Source organism: Miscanthus floridulus, chromosome 5, assembly GCF_019320115.1.
Source record: "Miscanthus floridulus cultivar M001 chromosome 5, ASM1932011v1, whole genome shotgun sequence".
NCBI lineage: Eukaryota > Viridiplantae > Streptophyta > Magnoliopsida > Poales > Poaceae > Miscanthus > Miscanthus floridulus.
Window position 1 is genome coordinate 42,201,689 of NC_089584.1, and position 14,089 is coordinate 42,215,777.

Below are 14,089 nucleotides of genomic sequence, written 5' to 3' on the forward strand. Positions count from 1 at the left end.
ATTCATCGCGAGTTCTGACACCTCACAATCTCACTGTAACTTAATTACCGTTGGCGCAGTGTAAGTCATACCGGACGTGTCCGGTATGTATACCGGACGTGTCTGGTATTGCAACGGCTATAAAATGGCTAGTTTTTCAAGGGGGCTATAAATACCCCTAAGCCTCCACCTTTGGAGGCTGCTGATTCTGCTGAAAAAGACACATTTTTGAGCCTTACCAACTCTCCTAAACCCTTTCTTAGTGAGTGTGTGATCCAAATTGCAAAATCAATTTGTGGGTTAAGAGAGAATTTGAAAAAGAGAGCAAGCCACCACTTGAGCACTTGTGCATATTGTCAAATCTCATGATTCGCATTTGTTACTCTTGGACTCTTCGGTCCTAGACGGCTAGGCGTCGCTAGAGAGCAACCGAGAGATTGTGGTTGCTTCGGAAAGTTTGTAACGGTCGATTCCGCCGCCTCGGAATCATTTAGTGGAAGGAGGAAAAGGAGTTCGAAAAGACTCCAGCTAGAGTGACCTTCGTGGTACCCTCTAGGGCTGACCTTCGCTCGGTCACCCGCAGCCCCCTCAACGGAGAGTAGGACTCGAACGAGTCTGAACTTCGGTAAAACAAATATCGTGTCTCAATTCGTATTTCATTTGATATTTGTGTTGCTCCAGCTATTCTGTAGGTTCTCTGTGTATATTACTATCTCTAATAGGTTCCTACAGTTTGGATTGAAGATAGAAATCAAAAGGAGCAAGTTCAAGGCTGTTCCACTGAAGTCGTGAATACCGGACACGTCCAGTAGCATACCAGACACGTCCGGTATTAGCCCCTGTGCCAAACTGAATTGTATTGTGTTCTAACTCTTTGGTTGCAGACGTTTGGCTCCTAGATTCATTTAGTATCTTTTATATATTCTGTGGCTAACTTGTGAGGTGTGGTACTACTCTTTATTTAGAGTTTCCATTTTGGAAACTCCCTTTACTAATCATTTCCGCTTTTAAAGGTGTTAATTATTAGAAACGCCTATTCACTCCCCTCTAGGTGGCATCCTAGGTCCTTTCATCATGCATGTCATGCTGCTCATGGGGGTTGTGGTCGTTGTCCACTTCTAGAGGCTTAGTTTCAGTTGTTGCCTCCTTGACTATTGCTGCTCCTTCGACCTGCATCTCTGATGGTGTCTCATTCGGACAGCTGATGGTACATCTTGTCATATCACTCATCAGGGTTCACTTTGCAATAATCATTTTTTAAGTGCAATGAAACCCTAATTGTGGGTTTCGGTGATAATGACCACATGATTAGAGAGCTAATGAGATTTATCGAGATGACAAGCAGGTAAAATAAGAATGAGGATAATATTTCAGATGGTGGAGCCCAAATTACAAAATAACGCGGTGCCGGACTCAAAAGTGTTTAAATTCTTTGATATTTGATCTTGAGTTTAGGCTATGTCATACTATAAAGGGGATGCAAATCTATGTGGTCTGAGAAAGATGGAGTGCTCAAGTAACTAATTAAAATCAATTGAGAGACACTCTAGCACTACATAATCACTTAGAACTAGTTTCCTGAGTTTTGGTGGCTGGAAGTTCCGACGTCTCCCGGAAGTTTCAGGTGTCGGAAGTTCTACCGGAAGTGCCCCTGAAGTTCTGGGTCCTAGAAGTCCCGACAAGCGCCAGAAGTTCCGGCACTTCCTGATCTTGCCCTCAGCCTTTTTTAAACTCCCAGAAGTTTCCCCATAAGTGACCTAGAAGTTTCGACTGCCGGAAGTTCCGGCGATCTGTATCGAAAGTTTCAACACAGATCTAAATGGTCATTTTTACCTTCAGGTATAAATACCGCCCTCCTCATTTCTAACTATTACCCACTCATTCCACTCGACCAAACCTTCAGCAAAAGTGCCTCTCTAGCTCTCAAGCCCCCCCCCCCCGTTCGTCTCCTCTTTGCTCCTAGCTTCTAATCTTGCAAAAGATCGAGTTGAGAGATGGGATTTGGTGAGAGAAACATTGATTGAAAGCTTGAGCACTTGATTTCTTCATTAAGTCAGTTGGATTTGTGTTTGTTACTCTTAGGGCTTTGCCCCTAGCCGGCTAGGCGTCGCCCAAGAGCTCCTGATCTGTAGAACCTTGGGAAGTTTGTATCACCCTCGATTTTCAAGTGAAGAACTCAAGTTTACCTTTGTGGTTGCTTAAGAGAGGCAAGGAGGTAAAAGAGACTCTGACCTTAGTGGTCACCTCAACAACGAGGATATAGGCAAGCCTTAGTGGCAAGTTGAACCTCGAGATAAATCCTGTATCCCGCGTGCTTATTGTTGTTGTGGTTACTTGAGATTACTTGTTCTTCGTTGTCTCTCTCCCTCAAGCTATTTCTTAGGTTTTGGTCCCAATCTACAAATTGGTGGCGCTCCGAGGTCAAGGAAGTACTTGGACAACTTCATCTATCCCTAAGGAAGTGGGGTAATTCCACTGCAAGAAATGTGTTGGTTTATGTCATTTTGTTAATGTCATAATATCTGCAATTTATATCATAATTGAAGATTTATGATACCCAATTGACGAAAAAGCTTGCGTCAAAAACCATGCTTTATGTTGTTTAGATGTTTTGTCACAAATTTATGACGTTGGTTTTGAAGTCATAAAATTTTATGACAATTGGTTTAGTCACAATTCCTTACCATTTTTAGCCCGGCCCATTTCTTGTTTCAAAGCTTTTTTAGCATATTAGGCCAATGTTCAAAGCAGGTTTCTAGTTGACCAAGCCCATTGTTGACCTATATTTATTTTGGCCCAACCCATCAAGTTGAGCTAGGCACACAAACGTTTTTGGGCCAGCCCACGTGAAAGTTTTTGGGCCAGCCCACGTGAAAGTTTTTGGGCTGCTAGACTGAGCCCACACAAGATGCTTTTTATTATTCTGCCCACACCACTTTTTTCTGGGCCTCATTTTTCTGAATTACAAAACCAAAAGACAATTTTATTTTCAGATCGACATTCCAAACATGCATTCTGAACAAATAACCAAGAAACACATTCAGTAATGACCAAATCAAAAGTAACATCTATATGATCACATTCTTTTTTTTTTTACAACTGATGATAACATTCTATTAAAATTACTAACTACTAACGAAAGACCTGCAGCAAAATATAACACTGTGATTAGCTAGCAAACTACACCACAGAAAAATATGCCATTATAGCTGGCAAACAACACCACAGAAAAATAAGCCATTACAATTCTAATGGTGAGTTGCAACAGCAGGGGCTCCCTCCTCTCCCTCCTTCGCCTGGCGAGCTTCTTGTAGATCTTGTTCCTGCGCTAGAACTGCAGAAAATTACAAAGCCTCGAGTTAACATACTACAATCAGTGATGCAGACGATAACAACTGCACAAAATCATGCATGAAAAAAGAAGGGCAGCTAAGAGCACGACAAATCTAGGCAAGCGAACACAGCTAACGTGAGGATCAGTACTTCACTAATAACTAGCACACCAATAATCAGAAGGTAACAGTGGTGGCCGCTAGCATCTTTCAGCTTCTGTTTATGGACATTCAACCTTGACCTGATTCATGCACATGTATACATCGAAGAAAAGATAGTATTTGTAAGCACATAAGCGGACTTGTGCGAACTTGTTCTTCATAACTTTACTAGCCTGCTGTTAAAGCCTTCTGTTTCCCTGAAAGAGTTAAATGGTCCTAATAAGTGGCTGGAATTTTATACGATACTAAAGCGAGTTGGATCTAAACTTCAGAAAAAGAGAGGGACAATGACTCCTGTTTTCAGTAGTAGATGGTTTAGTGGCTGATGGGGAGACAGGGAAATAGCGCACCTGGACTGTTGGAGACGCGCTGCCGCCCATTGACACCAGACTCGCTGCTGCCAGCAACGCTAATGGCCACCTGACGCACACCGAGCGGACTCGGGACACGTCGCCGCCGGGAGCGCTAATGGCCACCTGACGCACACCGAGCGGACTCGGGACACGTCGCCGCCGGGAGCGCTAATGGCCGCTGGCCGCTGGACGCCAGGCAAGTTAGCTCGCCACCGCCGCCAAATCTCAGGGGGTTGTACTGCTTGGCTGGAGAGAGGAAACAAGAAGACCAAGATCTTACTTTGGATTTGACTGTACATACAAGGAGCTTATTCACAAGCTGCTCGGTGCTCACCTCCTTAGGCCGAGCATCGCCACCGACCGGGAGAGCGGCGTGCTGCGAGGCTGTGCATCTGGACACGCCCGCGTCGGATCCCGACTAGATCGATGCGCTGCGATGCAGGGAGCTGTGGGCGGCAAAGCTGTGCATCGGGCGAACACGACCCGAAGTCCCCCTTCCGTCGCCAGATCAGGGCGTCGCAACGCAGGGCTCCTCCATGGTCGAGGGCGCCGTGGCCTTCTCGGAGAGTGAGGAGAGGCAGCTTGTGACGGCGCGTGCTAGTGCTAGCAACTGCTGGTGTACCTCTCGGATCCATGGCGGCAACGGAGGATGAGACCCAGGCGAGCGGCAGTGGAGGAGGACACCGTGAGGGGAGAGAGGAGGAGCGGCTGGAAAATTGATAGGGACGGGTGAGGGCTAGGGTTTGGGATGACTTTATACAACCCCAAATGAATATCAGCCGTCTATTTTTTTGATCTAACGGCTAAGCACAGGACAGGTTTGAGTTGGGCTGAATCTAGACTTCATTTTCAGGCCCGCATAGCGTAATGTTTTTCTTTTTCCATTTCTTTTGCTAGCTGAAATACATTTTATCTAAAAGGTGAAACATAATAACTATATATAGTCTATATCATCCCCATGGGCCCAAATACAATTTTGACATGTAGAGTACCTAAGTAGTGTCATCTAGGATTTTAAGGATTTCCAAAGTAATTTTCTATTTCCTAAGTTTGAATTGATTTTCTGCAATGTTTTGGAGAGTAACTCCAGGTTGAACTATACTTAAAGTCAAACAACATCCAGAAAGTAGAATATATATATATATATATATATATATATATATATATATATATATATATATATATATATATATATATATATATATATATATATATATATAAGAAGGCATGTTGCACTTGAGACCAAAACGTGAAAATTGATGGAAACTGAATTGTTTTGTTAGGGATTACTAGAATTTGTATTTTGTTGACACCGTTAGGGAAAGGAAATAATATCATAAAGTAGTCAAAAAAAATTCTAAAATTTGGTGTGGTGGCACCATACGGGCATATAAGCTTGCCAAAAGAAATGAATGATTTGAACAAAGTGATAGTATATATTATCCACAAATAGATACATCTCGGGGCTGTTTGGATCCTTTCATTTGAAGGAATTGAAATCTACATAATAAATTATGCTATTTGGCTTGGAATTTGGCATCCCACCACTTTTCAAAGTTCACACATAATCCTATCTCAAATTCATAGGGTGAGATATGGAAATGGATTATATAGATCATCATTCCATGTTTCTACTTTGCAACCTATAACACGCTCTTTAACTCGCACCCCTACGGTAGAAATACAACACATAAGTATCTTTCTCGTATAGCCAAAAATAATATACAAGTATAATCCATATACAACCATATTAGCTTAATTAATATGTGTCAAAATTATGATTATTAAAATAAATTCAATTCTAAGGATCCAAACGGTCCTTATAGCTTCATATAACTATGTGAGAAATGTATCCATTTATGAACAATATACACTACCACTCACGTCGGTTAAGTCTTGTTGTGTATATACCTCAAGTACTCAGGGTTTGTTAACCCATGTTGCAGGTGAACCTCAGCAGCAATTAGGCTTTTGCCCCTGTTGTATGACGGTTCCGGAGGAAGAGCACCGGCACTAGTTGAGTTGTTGAGTCTCACCCTTGGGCAGGGTGACCCCTTTTTTGTGTTGTATTATTTGGTATCTGTCATGCTACCCTACTGCCTCGATGGCTAAAACTTATGCTTTTAAACTCTAATGTAATACATTTGTATCAACTATTGTAATACTACAACGACTTCTGTAATAATCCTGCTCGTGGGCCATCATAATTCAGGAGGACGAATTATCCTTAGTAAACAAGTGGGTTTTTCATTCATTTCATAGATACATGCTAGATGAAATGTATGAGCCTAAATATATTGTTGTGATCTTATTGGTGGCACGCACAATTCAATTTGGCATTAATTTCGATAAGCACACATAAATTCATTTTAACTATAGAAACTAGTAAATCAGGTCCAAATATTTTGAACGTTAGAAAACAAAATGGAGACCATGGAACATTAAAATGGAAAGAAAAGCGGATATGCAAAAAAAAAGCGAAAGGAAAATGGACCCGGCAACCACAGAACTGATGAGGTAGAACAAAAAGATTTGTGGCAGGGATTTTGTCTCTTTAATATTAGATATAGATATATATTTGATGCACCATATATAGTTTTTATGCATGTTGATTGATTGCTCAAATAATTCATTTGGTTAGCCACCTTCGTCCAAAATCCCAAATGAATGACCTCGTGTCGACCAGGTGGCTAATTTTCGGCCCATGGGGCCTCGCCAGTCGACTCCCGACCCTTCCCATCCACCTCCCCGCGCACTCCACCTGGGCCTGGGCCGCCAGCCAGGCGCCGCGCATACAGCCCGCACTCCGCCTCGGCCTCGGCCCTTCAAACTATGTCCATTCATCTACTACACTCTAGTCTAGTAGTTTCAAGACATGTAGCGCAAATATGATGCTGACTTGGTGTTTTGGCCTTCTGCCTTCAATGCCTGTGGCCTGGGTTCGATTCCTAGAGTACTCAAATTTTTTGCGTTTATGTTTTTCCTTCTCTGGGTGGCATATTTCTGAGCGACGCAAAGCGCCTGACCCTGAGCGCTCGGTCGGTCGGTGGCATTTCTGAGCGACGCAAAGCGTTAATAAAATTATTTAGAATCCATCTTATTCACCAAATATATTACTTGCTCAATGGTTATGTACGCTATTTTTCCTACTAGGTTCAACATTTTTCAAATATTTTTTTCCTCTTCATTCACACCAAATACATATCGACGCCTTCTAAGTAGTCATGGTTTATGACTGAGCAAATATTGTCACAATATAGAATTTGACTACCTTTAAGACGTTTTCTTGACGTTTTTTAGTTATATCACTAAGTTGAAATGCTTCCAAAGCAAACATCATAAACAAGTCGATTTAGTGACCTTTTCATCGGATGTCATGCCATAAACGTTATAAACCAACATATTTCTCGTAGTGTTCGTAGATCTAAATTTAAAGTCGATTTGACTCTGTTTTTGTAGTTCTTCGTACGCGTCGGAAGTTCCAACATTTTGGGTTGGAACTTCCAACAACTATCGGAAGTCCGTTAGAAGTCTGCCGAAAGTTACGACTGTCAGAAGTTCCAAAGAGGGCTAGAACTTCCGGCAGTGTACTAATCCATTGTTTTAGTTGTTTTTAAGTTTTCATATACGCCTATTCATCCCCCTCTAGGCTTATTAAGGATCCTTACAATTTTTCTGTACCCAATGTTTCTTTTGTACCTTAGTTTTCTATGAATCTTTTGTCGGTTGGTCAAGTTACTGTAACACCCTAATTTTCAAATTCTGAAATTTAGTTTTTATTTGAATTAGTTTGAATTTAATTTAGCTGTAGTGGTATTTAATTTTCCTAGGGTAGGATAAATATTTTACAAAATAAACTAAAAAGAAATATAAGGTAGAAACAATGATTATTGCATTCATGCTGCTGCACAGTTTTATTGGTTGCCATTGTGTGTTTAGTTTCGTGTTTATATCAAAATAGGGTGAAGATTCTTTCTAATTTCCCATTAGAAAAAATAGAAATCTTTTTCTTTTTCTTTTTCTTTCCCTCCCCTTCTCTCTTGGCCTACAACCGCTGAGGCCCAGCCTAACAGCGGCCTGGCCGCGCCCTCCCCTCCCACGCTGGCAGCTGGCCTAGTTGGCTGGCCCAAGCCGCAACAACAGCCTGTGCCCCCCTCTTCCCTCTCGCTGCCACATGGGGACCCCGCAGCAGGGTCACCGACAGATGGGGCCCACCCATCATCAACCCCACTATAGGGTTGTCTTCTCCCCCGCGCTCCTCACATAGCCTAGCCGCTACGCCACGCCACGTGGCCATGCTCGCCTGGGCATGCAGCGGCCGTAGCCGCACCCCTTCTTACCCGCCTTGTGCCGTCGCTGCCGTAGCTCGAGGACCGCGCTCGCGTTTGATCCCGAGCAGTCATGCCACCATCGCCGCTCCCACGCCTCCGCTCCGAGCCACCTCACCACATCACGTGGAAACCTGTGCCTAGCCATGCAGCGACCGCACCTGCCCTCGCTCTCCAGCCGCTCACGCAGCAGGCGCCTGTTGACGGTCACTAACATCTATTATAATCCGTCAACAACCTGTATTTATACTTAATTCCATCACCAAACATAGGTATATGGGTTTAAACTAAAAAATTCCACGAGTTTTGGTGAATATGTGTTTTCAGCAGGGTTTATCTAGAAAACTGTCACGGGGGACCTATTCGTCAAAGGAAATTAGAAAATTTCGTCGCGTAATCGACGTGAAAAGACTCTAGAAGACTCCAGAAGGCGAATCACCGAAGCGGAGTCCATGCCTCTGACATGTGGGACCGACTGGCCCTACCTAGAGGCCGCCCGACCTGTGGCTCCCTATGTTAGCCTCCTCGTTGTTATGTCCGTTCTCCACCGCCTCCTAGGTTGCATCTACACCGTCCTTTAAGTCGGTTTGATCTAAGAACTCACATTGGACGCTCTAGCCTATATATACCAGCCCCTGCCACCCTCGCTGGAGCCATCCTAAAACCCTAATTCATATCATAAGGATCAGAGCCAGCTATCAAGAGAAGTCCTCCATAGGATCTAGTCTTATAAATAATAGTGAGATAGAGAGTGAGGGAAGAGTTTGGAGGAGGTGCCAGCCTATCGTTGTTCTATCTACAGCTTGTACCTTGTCGGACTCAAGTTCTACCTGAGCTTGCGTCTGAGATTTCTTGGGTAATCAACTTATGATTCAAGTAAGCATCTTTTTTATATTATTCTTCAGGTTCATGACTCTCTTTTGGGTGCTTTATTTGATTCCTAGGGGGAGTAGAGTATTAATCATAAGTTTAACCGTGGTTCTTAGACTTAGGTTAATTGTGGATGCACCCTGCATTTTAGGAAGGTGGTAGATCGCAGTGAGTGATATAAGTTCTATCTAGCCTATACTATATAGCTTCGTTGATCCTTTGTAGTCCACCTCCCGTCTAGTAGGCACACGTAGGATGTGGTTGTCAAGGAAAGCATCCTCTTGCTGGTGTCTTTTCCTAGTAATATCCCCAGTTGAGTAGTATAAGACATAAGCTTACCCAAGTCGGAACTAGAGAACTTTAGTTATCATCTCTATGCTCCTATTTATCCTAACCTTGTTGCTATCCCTTAGTTAAGTTAGACTGTAGTTAGTCTCACACGTTTTCCTATGGATATGATACTTGGAATACCTTCGGGTGAAAGCTACAGCGGTATCCATGCGCTTATGGATTTATCTTGTGTGTCTTAAATATACCAACAAGCTTTTTGGCGCCGTTGCCGAGGAAACGATTACTAAATTAACTTTGAGCCTAGCTTAACACTTTATCTTTTATTCTTTCTTTCATTTTACTTTTTCATTTAGCATGGATTCCACTTCTATCTTTCAATATGCTAAACCCACGAGCGCAAGCCTAGAGCCACCAAAATCTTTAGAGCCCATCCTAACACCTGACTATGAGTTGCGCCCATATTTTATAAAATTGATTCAGGATAAATCCTTCTCAGGAGAAGGTGATGAAAACCCATACTCACACCTACAAGAGTTTGAACAGACTTGTGCATGCTTGCGTAAGTTTGAACAGACTTGTGCATGCTTGCGTATCGCTAGCATGTCTGACAAAATCGTAAGATGGAAGTTGTTTCCGTTCTCTTTGATAGGAAGAGCTAAACATTGGTATAGTCAAACCGTAGGAAGTATGCAAGGAGATTGGAAAACGTTATGCTCTAAATTTTGTTTACGTTTCTTTCCCATCTCTAAAGTGATTATCCTTCGGAAAGAGGTTCTAAATTTTAGACAACTAGAAAAAGAATCTCTTGGTTCATCGAAGGATCGTTTTAATAAACTCGTCATCACTAGCCTAGACCTTACCATTCAAGACCCTGTACTTCTTCAATATTTTTATATGGGTCTTAGCAAAGATTCCATGGAATCCTTTAATGCAGCCTCTAAAGGAGTTTTCCTTCATCTATCTGCTAGTGAAGCAAGATCTATGGTTGATAGAATTAGTGAAAAGACTCCCTACACTAGCATTCACAATGAACTCCACAAGGAAGAGAAGGAATCGTCTCCCGAACAAGAAAAGGAAGTTTTGATTGCCAAATTACAACCACTCTAATCCTAAGATTTAGCTGTCAATCCTGAACCATCAATACCCCAAAATCATCCAAGGGAAGAAGAAATTCAACCTTGTGAAATTTCTTGTGAGGTTGATCTTTTTTATGCTGATTTTGGGAAAAGCTTAAACTTCCAGTTTCACAAGAGACATTCGAGCAAATATAATTCAAATCCTCTCAAGAAGGGATCTCTTAGAAAACGTCCTTATTCCCATATAGGACATTGGGAAGAACACAAGGGTGGCATGTCTAGTGAAACCATAGAAGGAGAGCCAAGCTATCTAGAAGCCATTCCTATTCTCTCTCCTTCTATGCCCATATTAGATGTCTCATCTAAACACATCTCTAAACTCATCCATGAACCCGATGATCCCTCTTATGCTTTCTCTCCTAAGTCTCATGATGACCCTAGAAATCCACTAAGACAACCAAAGCATAGGAATCATGAAGGCCACAAGGATGACCAAAAAAAGCAATGACAATGGCTGGAATGTATTAAGAACTTATATGTCGTTGCTAAAGAATGGATGGGCAAGGGCGAAGCCTTATGGGTAGAATCCAAACTTGGCTTAGATCCAAACGGTGAGCTTAAATCAATCCATTTAATAAACATGACTTATCCAAGTTTGGAGAAGGCCTTAGACGAGATCAACTCAAGAGTCACCAATCTAAGAAAAATCTTGGATAATAAAATGTCCAATGAATGTCATAGGCATGGAATGATGGAGAAAATATTTATGCCTATAGACATTCATGAAAAAAATACCCTTAGAGCTTGAAAAGGAAGATAACATCAACGAGTATGGAAGTTATTTTATGAACACCTCATTAAATCCATACTGGCATATATGAGAAATCTCCTCAATTAATTGGTCTCTCCAACATTGCCACACACAAGATCTTCAACCCGCTCATTCTCTTTGTTCATAAAGACTTCGAAAGGGTGATTGTTGTAACACCTCTAGTGTTACGAACTCGTTTAGCACCGTGATTTAGGCCTAAGAATAATTTTTGAAACAAGTTTCTCAGATTTTTTATTCAAAACGTACTTGATGTGATAAGTGAATCCCGTGAGACTTAGTTTTGTGGACTCGAATCAACACCCAAGTTAAATCACTTAGTGCATAAAGATATTTAGGAATGTTAGACGACAACTCTAGCAAATAAATAGCGAATGGTTTGTTCTATTAGATTAAGCATGAAAAGCAACTTTTATAAATAAAATAAAATCCATTAATAAATAGAATGATATATATATAGCTTTGAATCTAATTTAATTCAAGCTTTGTTGAAACTAATCTCATGCTAGCTAGCCGTGTCGGGACATGGTCTGCGTGCAGGGTCTTGTCGCCGCTGTATCCCGTACTGCGCTGGCCACGCACTGCATTACTCCGTCCATCGTCTTGCTACTACGGCTGGCCGAGGCCTACAGCAGTACTGCCGTCCTGGCCGCTTAAATACGATGGTGCATTTCCCCACTCAGAATCAATCATCAGAGTTATTCGCATTGCGCCACATTGTTGAGTCCTGTTACTGTGCCGCTGCTCCCTCTCCCTCATGTCCTTTCTCTGAAAGCGCCTTAAAGAAAGTTGGCTAGGCTACTGCTACCGTGTACGGCTTTGATTGATTTCCCTCCCTCACTGCCAGTTTCGTCGCTTCAACCTGTAGCAGTATCTGATTGTCCTTGTCTGCCACTGCTGTCTGCCTCTGTGTCGAGCAGGTCGGGTCATCTCTGAGCTGCTACTGCTGCTCTCGCTCTGCACCAGTGTCTCTCCTTTTTCCTTCCCGCGTTGCATGCTCTTGCACTGCTAACTACCGTGAACTTCCTGGCTCTGCAATGTAAAGTCCCCCATCCATCCACATCCTTACTCCATGCCTGAGCCTGGAGCACCGCCCATGGTCCCATGCCGGACCATAGCCGCAGCGCTGCCTTTCTAGGCACCACCGGCGCCCACCATCGTCTCTTCCCTTTCCCCTAATCTGCGAGCAAGCCCGGTGGCCTCACGCTGGTCCACAGCTCCATGACCTATTCCCATCGCCGCTCCACCTCCATTGCCAGCTCACGTGCCCCGCGCCATCCTTCTGAGTGCCTTCCTCGTTGCCATAGCCGAGCAAGGCACCCGTCCACCATAGCCGCTCGCGCCGCCCAGCCACCGCATGCACCGGCATGCCCAAGCCCACGCGTGACTCCCTCCCTCTGCTTGCCACTGCTACACTGGCGCATGCCATGCTCATGCCCGCAGCGCTGCCTCCTCGCCACATCATCACCGACCCCACCATGGCCAGCCAGCTTCCCTGGTCGTGGTCCGCTCACCTCCTCACGCCACTCCATCTCCGCTGCTAGTGCCACCCTTCCGCATCCCTTTTTGGCTTCGCTGCGCCCCCAGCACCACAACCACCATTGCCGCCCCTGGCGCACGCAACCTGGCTACTGTGGCCATCGTCGGTTCCTGGCCGCCTCAGCCCGAGGCCACATGGGTCCCCGTGTTGCTCGCCGGAGGGTTGTCCACCGTCGTCGTGCCTTCCCTGGCCCCACCACACCGTTGCTGCTGCCGCCGGCCGATGCCTCTATGCCGTGCTCTGCTTTCGAGAAGGTAGAAAAGGGACCCTAATGTAAATAGCAAGTTTTACTGTGTTCATTTTACAAAAATGCGAGACTCATAGATTCACAAATTGGGGCTTAGTTAATTCGGGGAAGTTCAAGGGTTTTAGTGCAAAACTGCCATTGTGTTTGGGTTTGGCCGCGTGGGCCGCTGCCGCGTGCGCGCCTGGTGGGCCGTCGCCTTCGCTAGGCCACTGACCGGGCGCATCGCTAGACCATCCGCGCCACTGCCCGCGCTAGGCCGCGCACGTCGCGCCCCGCTTGAGCCAGCCTGGTGCCGCGCGCGTCTAGGCCACGCGTCCACGTTGGGACTGCTGGGCCGCTTTGCCACCGTCAACCTTTTTCTTCTAGAAAACATTTAGCTAATTTAGTTTTGGAAGTAAATTTGTAAAATCAAAATAAAATTCTGTAGGTGTCCAAAAATGGTGAAACCAATTTTGTTGAGTTTCTAAAATCATGATCTATCTGCTAGTATATTTTGTTCGCATAGTTTGATAATATTCTTGGAAACTATATAATTAAATTAAGATACTTAATATCGTTAAAAATATCAACTTGTAGGAATGGTTATGGTAAATTGGTAATAGTGTTGGATTTGAAATTTTTATAGTAGGTTCCTAGCAATATTAGTTACTCACTATAATTTTTGTAGCTCTAGAATAATTAATATGCTAGATAGGTAATGATGCTCTATTTCGAACAAAGATTAAATCGATAGAACGGAATAAGAAAACAACTTGGGTTTGTATAACTAAAATATTGTTGGGAAATAACGTCTTATTCGACAACCTGGATACATAGCCCAATTACGATCAGTCGTTAGAACTAGGCCCGTTAACTTGAAAGGCATAAATCGTATTTTTACGAGTCACGATTGCAGTCGATTAATTACAGTCTTTGCATTGCATTGCATTGCATATCATATAGGTACGATGATGGATCAACGGATCAAGTGAAGGATGAGTAGGAATCTGAAGATGGTGTAATGATGTTCTCTCCAGGAGATGATGCAATGGGCTTTCTATTCAGATGATGGTGGATGATCTAAAGATGCAAATACTAACTTT

General features: G+C 43.5%; 1 long non-coding RNA gene across 3 annotated transcripts; it reads right to left on the reverse strand.

The window, feature by feature from the left end:
• Nucleotides 1–3,005: 3,005 nt before the first annotated feature.
• LOC136452061 (uncharacterized) lies at nt 3,006–4,537 on the reverse strand. Of its 3 annotated transcripts, XR_010758738.1 has the most exons (4): nt 4,161–4,537; nt 3,824–4,072; nt 3,463–3,670; nt 3,006–3,313 (listed from the first exon to the last, which is right to left on the reverse strand). It is a non-coding gene; the product is annotated as an uncharacterized lncRNA (long non-coding RNA). The 3 variants fall into 3 exon arrangements; XR_010758737.1 differs by lacking the exon at nt 3,463–3,670; XR_010758736.1 differs by having other exon boundaries at nt 3,006–3,670.
• Nucleotides 4,538–14,089: the final 9,552 nt, after the last annotated feature.